The sequence below is a fragment of the Numida meleagris genome, chromosome 27 (assembly GCF_002078875.1).
Source record: "Numida meleagris isolate 19003 breed g44 Domestic line chromosome 27, NumMel1.0, whole genome shotgun sequence".
In the NCBI taxonomy this organism is placed as follows: Eukaryota; Metazoa; Chordata; class Aves; order Galliformes; family Numididae; genus Numida; species Numida meleagris.
Genome location: NC_034435.1, coordinates 36677 through 52494, shown reverse-complemented (window position 1 = coordinate 52494; position 15818 = coordinate 36677). Strand labels below are relative to the sequence as shown.

Below are 15818 nucleotides of genomic sequence, written 5' to 3'. Positions count from 1 at the left end.
GCAGCTTGAGCTGCATTCCTGTAGAAGTGAACTACCCTACCAGGCCACTTGTGCTTGTCTTTCCTACCTTTCGGTTCACCAGGACAAATGATTTTGAAGCTAGGTAGTGAAGTGCACTGATGACTGCATGAGATGAAATTAACCCAAGCAGGAGGAAAAAGAGTTCTAACTGAAATGATTTTCTCAGCCTGCCTCCCCATGAGTCCTCTCAAGCTGTGCTGAGTACAGGGTGGTCGCAGCACTGAAGTGGGAGTGCTGCTCGGGGATGGGTGGAGGCCAGGGCCTAGTTGGGTTGGCATTATTAGTTTACCCTGTCTGTACGTTATCAAAAGCCAGTGACACCAGGGGTGTCCCTTCACTCTGGAAAGAGCAGCAGTTTGGTTTCAAGGGTGTTGGCAGATCTCTCCACCCATTTAAATCATAGAATCATTTAGGTTGGAAACGAACTCTTAAGATCATCAGGTCCAGCCCTTAACCTAGCACTGCCAGGTCCACCACTAAACCATGTCTGTAAGTGCCACATCTCCATGTGTTTTAAATACCTCCAGGAATGGTAACTCAACTGTGAGGGCTGCTCCAAAAGTAATGCCTCCTAATTTATGATGTTGGCCCACGATGTCTGAGGCAGATGTTGGTGGGATGACGGTAGAGGTTGAACCTTCCTGCCCACATCCCTCTACAGTTTGTTGCTGTGTGACAGATGGCAGCAGAGGGACAGTCTGACAAAATGATGTCTGACATGGATGTGTGGATGAAGCAAAGGTGTGAACTTGAATTCCTCCATGCAGAAAAAAAGCACCCACTGACATTTATCGATGCTTGCTGAATGTGTATGGAGACCAAACAGTGAATGTGAGCACCGTGAAAGTTGGACTGCTTGAGCAACATTTTCCTAGCAATGTCACTATCGTAGCAGCTGTGAAACAGTGGGTCACCTCCACTTGTGCAAGTTTTTACAAGTGCAGCATGCAGGCTTAGTGGTGAAAATGCATAGGTAATGTGGTGACTATGTTGAAAAACAGTGTTTTGTAGCTGAGAAGTTGCTTTATCAAATAGTGTGATTGTACTCTTTGTAGCTGTTTTATTTTCTATGGAAATAAATAGGAAGCATTACTTTGGAAGTGACCTACATGCTTCCCTGGAAAGCTGCTTCACAACTCTTTCAGTTGAAGTTTTTTTTCCTGATATCAAACCTGAATCTCCCCTGGTGCAAATTGAGGCCATTTCCTCTTGTCCCATCTCTTGTTGCCTGGGAGAGAAGACAAACACCCCTCCCCTCTCTTTGAGATAGCTCTGTAGAATTGAGAGAATCACAGAGAGAATCTTAAAGGAAACTTCTCTGCTTCCTTCCACACTGCAGTTGCCTGTGCTTCAGTCTAGCTTTGTTCAGGTGAAAGCAAACTTAGAAGAGGGAAGAATATAAAATCTCTGAGGACTAACATCTGTAAGTCAAAAGAAATAGTCTGTCTTCATTTTCTGTACTGTGTACTCTAACTAACATGTTTGTTCTTTGAAATACTGAAGACTGAGTGCCTAATTCTCAGCTCTCTGAAAGATAGGTTTTTGGTTTTTTTTCCTAATTTGAATGCTTTGGATGCATCCAAACATTTCTGTGTCATAACAAGTTCACACTAAAATCCATTGTAAAGAAGAGAGAGCAGTTTTGAGCTGACTCTGCTTCAGCTGTGAAGATGGAGCCTGTTGATAAGAACAAAATCGTAATGAGATTTCCAGTGTCAGGATGGTTTATTGTACTCCATGTTTTATCTCTTGCTTGTACTGCTGATGTCCATTCCAAATTTTTTCCCCATAGCAAGAAACCCCATACGTTCACCTGAGGGCAAAGGGGAAAAGAAGAGTTGTTATCTGATGCAAGAACTTACTTAAAAATAGATTATGTAATTATTTCTTAACAGTAAACAGAATTAATAAATTAATTGAGCTCTGCAGACATATCTGCAGTGTAACACATCACAGGTGTAGAATTTATGCTGCTATTTGCATTGCAATGCAATGCAATGCACTGCAGGCTGTATTGTAAAAGCTCCAGCTAGCTCAGTCTCTGGATCTGGAGAACATCTGATGAACAAGTGTATAGAAAACTCTGCCAAAAGCTGGGGCACTGCATTCTTGCCCAGCAGGATATAAAGCATAGGCAGTGCAGTCTTGTTTCATTACACAGCGTCAGTCAGTTCTAGGAGCTTTTACCTATCCCAGGCTGATGTCTGTTGCAAGGCTGCAGTGAAGAGCTAAGATGTGCAACCCAGTGCACTCCACTAATACATCACTGCTATCTGAAGAAGAGCTACTCTCCCTGATCCTGCTGATGCCAGTGCCCTTGTTCCATGTCCTTAACTACTGTTGTCTTTGAAATAAAAGCTTTCATTTTACTGTGGGTCCCTATCATATGCATATATTAGCCTTTAGGATGTCTGTATCAAAAATTGATACTTAATTCCACTGGCTTTTCATGATAGGATCTTCTAAGCTAAAGAGAAATGAAATGTCATTGTTATTCCCAGTTTTGAAAATCCACTGAAGGCTGTTTGTTCTATTGAGGCTAATTTTTGTATTGTGTTGTATTTGTGTTTACTGTGGAGCACACCTCAGCATGGTTTGTCCATAATAACATAGCTGTGTCAAGGACCCAGTCTCGGTTTTAATTAATCCAAGAGTAGACTTAATTTGAAAAATTAGAAAATATGGTCTAAGAAGACCAATTGTGGTAATCCAGTTAGCGTCAAGATTGATTTTGTTTTTTTGAAGCTGGTTTTGGAAACAACTAGTTTCTTTACTTCAAAAGTCAGTTCCAGAAATCAAGAAGTTCTTCAAATGTTTATGAAGTTACTGTGCAGATGGCAACAGACATGGGTATGGCATATGCCTTCCAGCAGAACAAATACCAGGGCTTTGAATCAAAATAAGGCAAAAAAATCTTGAAAGAGGAAAACAGGATCTGCTGAGGTTGTTTTTTGGTAATAAGTGTTATTTTTACCCATTGGGGTACTGTCTGAGCTTTTTGGGGGAACTACTTCCTTATTGTCCATCTGTCATTGTACATATATAAAAGATAAACTCATTCTGGAGGATTTGAAAGATGATATATCAGAAATTGTGTTTAATATTTTCAAAGAAAAGATCAGAAGATTTTATCTGTTTGGAGATTATACTAAAGTGAAACCTTAAATTCAGAATTCCTGAAATAATGATTGTTACAGGATTTTTCTTGTAAAGTTATTTTCCCCCAGTAATTACATCAATTTGTGGTGAACTGAAGAAGGGAGAAAATGACCCTGAGGATCTGTATTTTAAAAATAAACCCTGAGCTCAGCCAGCATGAATCAGGGCAGTGCTGTGACAGCCAAAGACGTTACCTTTGTGCAGGGAGACCAGAATGTCTGTGGCTGTCACTCTGGCCTTGGCTCTGTTGGCTCATTCAGGCGCTGTACCTAATATAGGTGTGATTGTCTCAGCTCAGGCAGGGCTGAACTGATGGCTACAGGGAAGGCAGATCGATATATTTATTGTAGAGCGAATGTAGAGTGGAAGAAATGAGGCATCTGAGTCATCTATTGCAGTCCCATCACATCTGCATTGTAGCGCAGGGACTACAGAGCAGGGGCAGAAGCAGTTGCTTAAGGAGGAACTGTTAATAACAGAGAGAAGGCCACGTAGGCTGAATAGTCAGAAAGTGTACATTTGTGTGGGATTTCTCTTGAAAATGATCCCATCGTACATAAAAATTCAGAAAGCTGAAATTGCTGGATACATAGCGCAATGCAGTTGCAACACGTAGTAACGTGGTAAACAATTGACTGGCCCATAATGATATTTTTATGTAGTAGATAAAGCACAACGGGGGACAGGTTGTTGTGATGTTGGATACTCTTCTAAAAAAAGAACAAAGAAGGAGAGTCACTGTTGAAAGAAGTTGAGAGTTTTACATTCTGCATTTAAGTTGTCGACGCTAATCAACAATTGATAGACCGTACTCAAATATATTTATATTTCTAATAAGCATCATCACATCGTAGATTGCATTACCAATGAAGAAATGATCGTAGAATGATCACTGGGAATGTAGGCCTTGTTCTCAGATAAAATTGTAAGTTTTGTGTTTTGAAATTGAAAAAAATAATAATAAAAATGTATTAAAAGCTTATCACTTAAAGAATGTTAATTTTAGAGTAATTACATTTCATTTTTCTCTCTTAAGCTTTGAAGCTGCCTGGGGAGTTTGTGGGAACAAATAACCTGGGAAACTGATGTAACTGTTGATACTGAAATTCAAAGCCGGCTGGTAGAAAATAATTAAAGCCTGTGTGTTCCCTGCATGAGGGAGGAGAATGGAGATTGTATGGAAAGTCATGATCTGCATTTGTAGGTGTGCCAAGCTGTTACGTAAGATGCTTCCCTGAGCCTCATGCAAGCAAACTCATCTGGAGTGGAATGATCGATAAGCACTTTTCTAGTCTATATCAGCATTTAAGATTATCCAATTCCACTCTGATGTTTTATTTTTGTTTGTTTGTCTTCCCATTTTCTTATTCATCACAACAGATTCTCTCATTTTGACCTAATATTAGCAGTTTGGGAGTTCAATGCTTTAGCTAACTGAATATTCATTGTTGTTGGTACGACGAATTAGAAACAAGTATCTGGGGGAATACCCCATTAGTGGTACACTAAAGGATAACTCAAGGTTGACTCATTGTAGGGGTTGACTTTACAAATGAGGAGCAATGGTGACACTTCTGACTGCAGGGAAGCAGGAGCTCTGGGTGATACGAGGGATGAAGAGCTTCTGACTGCTGCGAACTGCAGAACCAAGACGTGGTAGCAGAACAGAAGAGGAAGGGCCCTCCTGGAACAGAACTGAAAGCCTTGCCAAGGGTGATTCCTAGAGGAGAAACTAGGAAAGGGCTGTCAGACCTGAACCATATGACTAATTAGGCATATTTATGCTTTGAAAGGGCTGAAGAATCAGGTGACACACTGAACAGGCATTGTTACATGAGCTTATGTGAAAAAGACTTTATTGAGAGTTGTGCAGTATTTTAATTCTGCCTTTCCCATCCTGACTTAGAAATTGTATTATAATTTCCGTTTATAAAGCAAGAAAATTTCCTAGCATTTATGATTGCATCAAAAAGTTTGAAGATGTGACTTAAGTATGGTCTAAGACCTGGAAACTTGAAACTACTCCCCACTACTTATTTTTCACACGTTTTCACTTTAATGGTTAGAATTAAATATTTTGAGGCCCAGAAACAGGGATATTGACAATCAGTTGAAAAACCAGTGGAAAAGATGTCTGGAGTATATATGAAAGGTATGAACATATCATTCCTATTTCTCCAGTATCTGAACCTCCATGCACTGGACCTTAGGTTGTAAGGCCAGAACTTGCCTTTGGAAGAGTTTTTTTTTTTGAGGATTTCCTGTAGTTATTGTTTTTCATGCTTAAAGTTTTGAGCCTGATTCCGTGTGCATTCTCACAGTGTGTGATTCCCTTTTTTTTCTTTCTCCCTCCAAAATCTCTGCTTGTTTTTACAGTCTTTGGTGATACCTAGCTGTCATGGTTTTATGATTTTCTGTTATTGGTATTCCACATCATAACATCATGTAGGGTATGTACCTGGTTCTCAGAAGAGAAGGACTACTACATTCCCCAGGAGACTTTGCTTCACTAGCATTTCTGTTTAGAGGGCCTTTGGGCAGTTGTTTACGGTGTCTTTACTCGGTTTTAAGGAAAAGGTCTCATTAAGACATGCTTCGCCTATTGATATTCATCGGTATTGATGAAGTGAGAGAAAGGAGATGACCAGTTAAGGCTGAATTAAACTTCCTCTTGATTTCTTTGTGATCTCACTGCAGCCTGAACCCTATGACTTGGTTTTCTTCCTCAGGTCAACCAATCTGTAGAGAGGCTGGAGGAAATAACAGGCATTAGAAGAAAGAATGAATAAATTGCTAAGTAGCTGACCTGGATTTTATAAGTTCCTCCTCCTTGCATCTTATATTTGTATGCTTTCAAGGAACACAAACAGAGATGGTAATACATGCCTCTGTACTTTGTGGGGGCACTATAGCTGGTTCTTTGGATGCCTCCATCGGCTTACTAGGCTACTAGCAGTATCTGGTGTTCTTACTGCATAGTAGTAGTATGTAGTCTTTTACACAGTGATGGTAGAACACGATATTCTTGTGCAAAGTTTGTTACCTCACAGTAAAAAGGAACATTTCATTTAATAGTAGAGGCATAGGAGTTTGAAGATCTTCAGCTTTTGTCTGCTGTTTTTCACACAGGTATCTCAAGATACCACTTTATTTTTGTGACTTTTTTGGCAAATGGCTGCTGTGGTTTAACCCAAGTTACTTCAGCCTTAATAGGGAAGCACCTCCAGGGGTCTGGAGGAGCAGAAACAGCCATGATATTTCTATTTCGAAATGTGCTTATAAGGATGACAGCCAGGGGTGAACATGAAATTTTGATGGAGCTCAGACACAGAATGGACATATGAAGAAGGTGGAAGTGGGGGTGGCTGGCCAGGAGGAATAGAACATTATTGTCTAAGCATGCAAGAATTGAGGTAGGAAAGTGAAAGCTGAGCTGGAGTGAGGGATGTGAAGGGCTTCTGTAAGCAAAAGGAAGGCTAAGAAAAATTTGGACTACTATTCTAAGCACTCCTTACCAAAGACGTGGAGAAACCAGAGGTACTTACTGCCTTTTCTGTCCTTGTTTTTCACTAGTACAGTGAAAACTAACGCTAATTTTTTTACTGAATAAAATCAAAAGATCTTACCCATCCCCCTCAGGAAGGGATAATTGAGTGAGAAGAGCTGTATAATTTGCATTCTGACGTGGCTGTCTGATGGCAACCTGAATGTTGCGCCGTCAACCTGGCAGTCTACCTGGGAGTCGAGCACTCAGCAGTCAGAGCAGCAGCCAAGAAGCTGGCGAGAGACCACAAGGTATGGAAGTTAGTAAGTAATTTATGCTGGATAAGGAAGAGAGCTGTTCCTTGAAGATTCAGGTAATCAGGTTTGTCCTTTTTCTAGACTTTGATTTGTAGCTTCCAGCATTTCTTTGGGGTTTTTATGCATTTTTCTGGGACGGAGGACTCCCAAAAGTGAATTAAAGAAATTTTTTGCCTTTTAACAGAGCAGCACATGCTCAGCCCATGCTGAAGCATGAGATAGGGCTAAAGCTGGTGAAAAGCTGGGTGATCTATGTAGCAAAGCAGCACAACCCAGCTCTCTCAGTGGGAGAGATGTTTTCTTTGTTGCAGAGGCAAACTTTGTCATTCTGCTTTTAAAACTAGGAGTAAAGAATAAGGCTTCTGTTGAACTAGTAGGTAAACAAATACATTTCATTGAAAATGATGAATTGCAAAATGAATTTATTCTTGTATGAAATAGGAAATATTGACTGGTAGATCGAAGCGAGAACATCTGAAAGCCAGGAAATGGAGGATAAGCGATCACTGGTGGAGAGGCAACTGGTGGAGAGGCAACGTAAATCATTTCAAGTTTACAGCCAGCTTCTAAAGGACAGGTTGTGGAGAACAGTCTGGGTGAGGGGGGTAAGCCTGGAAGAACTTAGCACTGACAGGTACAGAAGAGAAAAGATTTTTTTTTTTCATCACTAGTATGGGTTGAAAAACAGTCTTATTTTGCACACAAAGAAGAGGAGATTATGCCAGAAGTGGAGGACAAATCACAAGAGAAAAAGATGAGAAAGCTGGGGAACAGAGAAGAAATAAAGCAGAAGTAGCTGCAGAAAAAGATTATTTGTGCCCAAGATTCGTACCAGAATCCACTCATGTCATTGGAAGTTCTGTATAGGTTACAGCCAGAGCAAACAGACTTACAATATATATCTCCAAGATAACTTTAGAGAAATTGAGGTGTATTGGATGGTGGTTTTCTGAGGAAAGTTACTTTGACAAAATGAGGAGAAGGCATGCCAAGAGAGTGAAGGCTAACAGATAATGGACTGCTCTTAAAAGGAAGGATTTTTAATGTTTTTTTTTTGCCATCAAAGGACGTTCTTAGAAAGATATTTTTCTTAACTGATAAATTTCAGCTGTGTCCCTTAGACGCTGTCTGTCTGTGGTTAAATTTCTATGAAGGATAAGAAAATCTTTAAATTAAAATGAGGAAGAACTAACACAGGAATAGGGAAAGAGAGCAAAATCGGGCAAAGGAAATATTGATAAGGTGAGATCAGAAGCCAGGTATGTCTTCAGGGATGAGGAAATGGAAATGAACATATCAAAGCTGGGATGAAATTTGAAAAGGTTAATGCATTCCCTTCAGGCGACTGGAATTAGATAATCTCTGTCTCAGCATGCTGAAAATAATGGTACATGTACTTAAGAATTTTGATTATTTTTTTATCCATTCATTTTACCACGTGGACAATACGTGATACATGTTAGATGGAAAAGTCATCCCACCCACATAATTCCAGTATTGTGGTCTTAAGGTGACGATTTTACAGAAAAAAACTGGAGAGGGCAAAAATGCCTGGATACTGAGATGAAGACATTAAAGGTTATGTGCGTGCAGAGAAAATGGCTTATGTCATGTTAATCTGAGTTTACTTTGTTAAAATTATTTATTTTTATATAAGAGAACTGCAGCACATTTCATGTCTGAACTTGTAACTCACGGAGTTGTAACAAGTAGTTTTAGCTGCAGTGAAAGACTTCAGGATTATGGGAGGTATAAATTAGGTCAGAAGCTGTCTAGGAAAGCTATTGGGAGGGAACTCATCAAGGGGATTTTTGAATGATTGATTTCTTAGTTGAAGATTCAAGTGCATACCATATAGCGACAAACCTAAATCAAAAAGTATGGACAAGTGCACGACTGGAATACAATGGCTCTTCCAATTTGAAGTAACAAGGAACCTTCATAAATTTACATAGGACTCTGTTTCTATGCCCTAACCATTCGGGTGTCCAATCTTTTGGCTTGCCTGGGCTGCACTGAATGAAGAGGAATTGTCTTGAGCCACGTGTATGTATGTCACTCCAAAAGTAATGCCTCCTATTTATTTCCATGGAAACTACAACAGATATAAAAGGCATGACACTATTTGATAGAGCAAATTCTCATCTGCAAAACAATATTTCTCAACGTAGTCACCACCAATAGCTGTGCATTTACACCAGCAATGAACAAGAGCTGCATGCCATGCTTGTAGCAGAAGTGACCCACTGTTGCTGTCACTGCTGCTGGAGTGTGCCACCCCCCTGCAGTGTGCTGCATCCACTGGTTGATCTCCGTAAACGTTCAGCAGACGTCAACGGATGTCAATGGGTGCTACTTTTTCTGCATGAGGGAATTCAATTCCACCACTTTGCTTCATACACAATTCTACGTCAGACCCATTTTGTAAGACTGTCCCTCTGCTGCCATCTGTCCCACAGCAACAGACTGTAACGGGATATTGGTGGGAAGGTTCAACCTCTACTGCCATGCCACCAACATCTGCCCCTCACACTGTGGGCCAACATCATAAACTAGGAGGTATTACTTTTGGAGCAGCCCTCATAAAGTATATCATATAGTTAATATACGTAAGAAAACTTATTTTCGGTCTTTTTTTTTTTTTTGTATTAAAATGTATAAGAAGGACAGGAACAACAAGATAAAACTAGTGGGATATTTGACCTTGTTTTTGTGAAGCTATTGCATCAGTCTGGTTCAGTGATTGCAATGAGTGAGGTCTCAAGGCATTCATTAGAGATTTTTGATGAAGTTTTACTCTTCCTGTGCTTCATCCTTGAAAACAGTTGCACACGGATGCATGTACTGCCAAAAAGCAACGACATGAATAAGGCGTGTCTGTGAAGGGAGGGATATTTCTCTCTGCTAGGAGTGGGCTTATAAAAATCTGGTAAAGAGACAAGGTCAAATTTTGAATTGCAACTCTATACATTCCATTTGAAAATTTGCAAGAAATCTGTTTATGTTGACTGAAAATGGAGTTGCAAATAAGCCAGAAAACTGACAATTTTTTTTGGCACTCCTGAACCTATTCTCTGATTCCTTTATCAGAGCAGAAAGGAAGAGTGCATATTTTTTGCTGCTCGCAGGAGATTGTTCAGCCAGTGAATCAAAATCCGTAAATGTCTTTGTCCTAACTGAAGTTGGTACCACTCTGCTCCCTCCCCATGCCCTGGTTTCAGCCCAGATAGAGTTAATGCATGCCAATGTTTGGGTGATGCTGTGTGACAGAAGAATAGGGAAAGCCTCTCCATTTTGCTCTCTGAATTATCAAGATTTGAGAGACATTTTTTGTTTTTAGCTATTTCAGCCATAGCCTCATGCAACAAAAAAGCGACATAAAGCAGTTTGAATTCAGAAGCAATGTAACTGCATCCATATGGTGATGTGATTCCACATTAATTATTAATTTCCCCTGTGGCGCTTCTGTGCTGCTAGTGGTTAATTAAATCCTGGGAAAACTGGCTACACCAGGAAGTCTGCTACAGGAATACCTGTGCTGGTAGTTAGCATGATGCTACATTTAAGCTAATTAGGCTTGGCAGACTTGTGCCTGGCCCAGAGGCACTTTGTGGATGTTTATGTCTCTAGCATTATCCACCCACAAACTTGGCTAATCCATCTTTGGACAATGGACCATCTGTGATATAATCAAGAGCTGGAAGGCCTTTGTAGGCTGAGTAAGAGGAATCAGATAACATTCAATAGTATAAAGACTAGGGTTGTGTATGTGGGCACTAATAGCAGAAACTTATATTAAAAATGGTGATGTTAAAGCTAGACACTTCCTCAGAAGTCTTGTTCACAGTGTAGTCATAAATGAAAGAAGGTGCAAAGAGAGATTTTCTGTTTCTTCAACAATGGCTTTTATGGTAGGAGAGAATTAGAAGCCATACATTTGTTCAGCTGAGACAAATGAGGGATGAGAGAAAAATACTGCGCTTCTATAAACACTAAGAAGAACTTTTTCAAGGTAAAACCCTGTGCTGATACAAAAACAAGTGGCATTCACATTCTTGATTGTAGTTAGATTGTACCCACCAGAAGTTGAAGTTTACAAACAGTTTTCCAATGTAAGTAATTGCTGCAAAAACCTCTAATATGGTACGCTTCAGTAAGGAGGTTGTTGCCTGTCATAGCAAAAAGCTGAAAGTGGCTCAGCACAGTCTGGGATGTTCCTAAAATCAGCTTCTTCCTCATGTGGAGAAGAGGAGGAAACAAGTTAGTGAGTTGCGTATTGAAACCTGGAAAAGAGTTTGAAGTTCTCTGCTAAGGGGTAAGAATTCCAGCAGCAGAGACCTAAATCACTGCCACATCCATCTACGTTCTCAGTACGAGCTGTGCAAACATTAAGGCAGGGGCAAAATGGTTGAGGGAGGGAATGCCCTGGAGTCAAAAAGCAAATTAAAAACTCCAGCATACGTTTGTAGTTATTATAATGCACATTTATATTATTTATACATTGTAACGACCCAGTTCTTTAAGAAGACTTGTCGTTTCTCTCTCTCTCACTCCTATTTCACTTATGCAAAGTTGTATGAGTATTCATGTACCTATATATTAATGCCTAGCTTGGGAATAGATTCTGCAAGTGAAGCAGCAGAATAACTCTTTGAAGATGTAAGCAACAGTTATGCTTTCTGGGTAAACCTGCTTGGCTGTTTTAACTACAAGGCGAGGAGTAACCTTCCAGCTAGATGCTGTGCTGCTTCTTAAACAGTTCTGCTTTGAAAGTGAAACTATAGAAATATGTCCCTAAGGGGTTCAGGCATAGCAGTGTTACTAATCTCCGGCTCAGGTTTCATGGAGCCCCGTTGTGCTGTTCTCTGCTACAGTGCTTAGATACCGCAGCACATTCCTTCTGCTCAGCAGAGCCATTTCTGCTTTTCCAGGAGTGGTTCGATGCAGCTCGATAGCAGAGATGTTTGCCACCCTAAGGGTTCAGATAGAAATCACAAGTCAAAAAGAAAAAATCAAGAAAGGCAAAATTTAGCAATGTCAGTGCAGTAGTCAGGACAGTTGCTTCAGGGCATTTTGTGTTGACTTCCAGGAGCCTTATCAGTGTATATATAGAGTGCCTTCCCACGGTATAGGCTCAGGTACGGCTTAAGCCTTCCTTTATGCCCTTTGGCATAATTGTGATACTTCTCTATTCTTGATTTCATCTTCACAAATGTATTTTTTAATGCTATCCCTTCAGCATTTAGTATTGTATTTGCTGTCTGTGAAATCCTAATGCTGCTCTGCTGCTGTCATGTATGAGATTGTGTTTGCGGTGTTTTTTCCTTTGTGCCTGCTGAATTCCTCTTTTTGAACGAAGCTGTCTTTTTGTTACTCTTGTAGCAGATCTAGAGAGCCCCATCCTGTATATTATTACAAAGTTACAACCAATTACACAGGATGTTCTGAGAGTCCTAAAGAACTTTTCAAAAAGAAATTGGCTGGTTTATGCTCTTCTGGTGGTGCACGGAGTGCATTTTAGAAACACCATTGTCTTCAGCTTTCCAGCTGCCTCAGCTTGAGAGCTCAGCCTGTCTGAATTGCAAAAAGGTAAATATGTTGCTTCATACTGTACTCTTTTCTATATTTGTGCTGTGTAAAGATAGCTGCTGAGATAAATCTTTCAGGAAGATGATTCCAACTATGTTTTGCACATGAGAGTAGATTAGATAATGGCCGTTTACTTCCTCAGCACTTTGAATCTATATTCTGCCTAAGTAAATGGGAAGACTCATTTCCCCTCAGAGAACTCTTAGCAGAGTTAGTTTCTGTCCTCCTGCAGGCCCATGCTGCTATCAGATGCGTAGAGCTCTGGAGGGAGAATTTGTGGTTGTGTGATTGCAAAGTTTACTATTACGGCAACTTTCCCTAACATGCCTATTATCTGCACTATGGAATAACCCAGTAGCAGTGAAGAAATGTTTTCCAAAGAGCTGGGATGGGAAGGAGGTGTAATTTCTCTTTACAGTTCTTTTAGGTATTTGTGATGTCCTTTATAGTTACAGTATCTAACTGCAAGCTGAAGCTCTTCTCAGGCTAAAATATGGAAATGGATGTTAAGGATGAGAAAGCCAATTCAAATTTGACTCAGTTTTATATCAGAGAGTGAAAAAACTCTCCAATGCATTGCTTTTCCCAACTACAGTTGAGATTTTTAACAGCTGAGCAGACTTACAGACACTTTTGAAGACAGTGTCTTTCATGTCTTGTAAAGCTCTTTTTGATTCAGACCCCTTGCTTAGGTTATCTTACTTTTCTGGCTGCTATTTGCTACCTATCTGAAGTGTGTAAGCTGTTGTGGAAAATGATTACCACACTTCATGATGGCCATATGCTGAATTAATTGCCGGCTAAGTCCATACTCATAAAATTTGTTTCTTCATACACAATTTCTGATCTAGAACTGTATAATTTTGTGCAGAAATCTGTTCTCATGCAGTCTGTAGGAGACTTCGGGACATCCTGAAAACTTGGCTCTTCAGTTTAGTGCAGTTGTGTTACTCACATGGAACGGCTGATGAACAGCATGTTTACTGAGTAGTCTGGAAGGATTTATCTTGCTTGAAAGTACGTGTACTTCAGCCTGCTTCTCTCAATGTACCATGAGTCCTATCACCACTCTCCTATGGTCCTGGCTTCGGTTGCCTTTGCTGAATCACAACAGGCAAGGCAGAAAGGGAATTAGTTCTGAAGGATCCTACAGAAGGAAAGGGGACAGGTAGTGGATAGCAGATGTTCCCAACTTAAAACATCCATTGTGAGGGAAGTTGGGTTACACTTCGTGCCCCAGAGAGTCACTGAGACTCAAATGATCCCAGAATCCCAGAACCGTAGGGGCTGGAAGGGACCTCTGGAAATCCCCTAGTATAATTCCCCCAAAGCAGTTCCCTACAGCAGGTGCATAGGAAAGCATCTGGGGGAATATCTCTAGAGAAGGAAACCCCACCACCTCTGTGGGCAGCTTGTGCCAGGGCTCTGCCACTGTCACAATAAAGAAGTTCTTCCTCATGTTCAGATGGAACTCCCTGGGTTCCAGCTTTGCCTGGTGTCCCTTGTCCTGTTGCAGGGCATGGCTGAAAAGAGCCTGGCCCCATCCACTTAACCCTCACCCTTCAGATATTGATCAGCACTGATCAGATCCCTCTCAGCCTTTCCTTCTCCAGGCGAGCAGCCTCACGGCTCTAAGTGTGTCCCCACCAGGAGATGCTCCAGGCCCCCACCATCTCCTCAGCCCTCCTCATTGAGCTCTCTCCAGCAGTTCTCTGTCTGCCTTGAACTGGAAGCCCGGCACTAGGTGCAGTGCTCCAGCTGTGCCTCACCAGGGCAGAGCAGAGGGGAGGAGCACCTTTCTTGCCCTGCTGGCCACACTGTGCAATGCACCCTAGGGTCCTGTTGTCCTTCTTGGCCACCAGGGCACATTGCTGGTTTGTGGCCACCTGTTGGCCACCAGGACGCTCAGGTCTTCTCCACAGAGCTCCTTTCCAGCAGGGCAGCCCCCAGCCTGTACTGATGCATGTGGATATTCTTCCCCAGGTATACGGCTCTGCACTTACTCTTCTTGAACTTCCTAATGTTCCTCTCTGCTCAATTCGCCAGTGTGTCCAGGCCAGATTTGGCAGGTGGCTTAAAATCTGTTACATCTTGATTGTTAGGCTCTTAAAACAGAATTTCTCTTCATTTTATGTGTCAGTGATCTTTATCCAGACATTGCACTGGAAGAAGAGGTAACAGAAAGAATGAATAACAGCCTGGAAATGGGAGCAAAACAGCAGTTCCCAGAAGCTGCATCAGGAAGAAAATGCTGTGACTGTTGTCAAACTGAAATCAGGCAAAAGAACTGGGTGTTCTTTTCAGGGTTAGTGAAGTTGGGTGCTGGAGCAAGGATGGATATTCTTGTGGCCTTACTGTTACTAAGTAGATCACTCTGAAAATAATGCTTCCTATTTGTTTACTTGGAAACTAGAACAACATAGATAAAAGGCACAACAACATTATTTGATAGAGCAAATTCTCAGCTACAAAACAAGATTTTTCAACATAGTCACCACCATTAGCTGTGCGTTTTTGCCATCAATGAACAAGAGCTTCATGCTGTGCTTGTCAAAATCTTCATGGCCATCCAGCACATGGCTTGCCTTTCACATTGCTGTCGCCACTGCTGAAATGCACCACCCATTCCTCACTGTGCTTACATCCACCGGTTTATCTCCATAAACATTCAGCAAGCATCCATGAATGTCAGTGGGTGCCTTTTGTTCTGCATGGAGGAATTCAGTTCCACCCCTTCGCTTCATACGCACTTCCATGTCAGACACCATTCTGTCAGACTGCCCTTCTGCTGCCATCTGTCACATGGACACAAAATGTAATGGGATACAGGAGGGAAGGTTCAAACTCTACTGCCATCCCACCAACATCTGCCTCTGACATTGTATGCCAACGTCATAAACTAGGAGGCATTATTTTTGTAGCAGCCCTTGTACTTTTAGATACAGTTCTACAGTGTATCAGGTTTTTGATTTTTTGGAGTTATTTCTGTGTTGTCTATTCAGATATCAAATGCTGAAATAAGAAAATGCAAGGACTAGAAGAAGAATTCATTTTTAGTATTTTATTTCCTTTGTTGAAAACGGCAAAGCATTTTCCTGCTTTGCATATCTTAAATGCTCAGAAAATTTGCATTCACTTTATGTCAATTATTTGCAATCAGCTTTGTCATCACAGTGAATTGTCTGTGAATACTCCAGGAGAAATGAGAGTCAAATGTGAAGCAATGGGGTCCTGTTCTTCCCTGTTAT

General features: G+C 41.0%; 1 protein-coding gene and 1 long non-coding RNA gene across 9 annotated transcripts in view; one reads left to right on the top strand and one right to left on the bottom strand.

Moving 5' to 3' along the window:
• Window positions 1-15818, top strand: part of LOC110388988 (ceramide synthase 4-like) — a 61597-nt gene that overhangs the window by 10645 nt on the left and 35134 nt on the right. Inside the window, exon 3 of one of the 7 annotated variants that reach the window (XM_021378843.1) lies at window positions 1361-1444. The exons of 5 other annotated variants lie outside the window; for them this stretch is intronic. The gene's annotated coding sequence lies outside the window, so the exon portion shown is untranslated. Of the gene's footprint in view, window positions 1-1360; window positions 1445-11897; window positions 12120-15818 lie in introns of those variants that run through there. One more of the 7 variants, XM_021378844.1, reaches the window with a different exon arrangement.
• LOC110388990 lies at window positions 1455-14584 on the bottom strand. Of its 2 annotated transcripts, XR_002433035.1 has the most exons (4): window positions 13970-14584; window positions 13526-13670; window positions 6807-6957; window positions 1455-1834 (listed from the first exon to the last, which is right to left on the bottom strand). It is a non-coding gene; the product is annotated as an uncharacterized LOC110388990 (long non-coding RNA). The 2 variants fall into 2 exon arrangements; XR_002433033.1 differs by lacking the exon at window positions 13970-14584 and having other exon boundaries at window positions 13526-13876.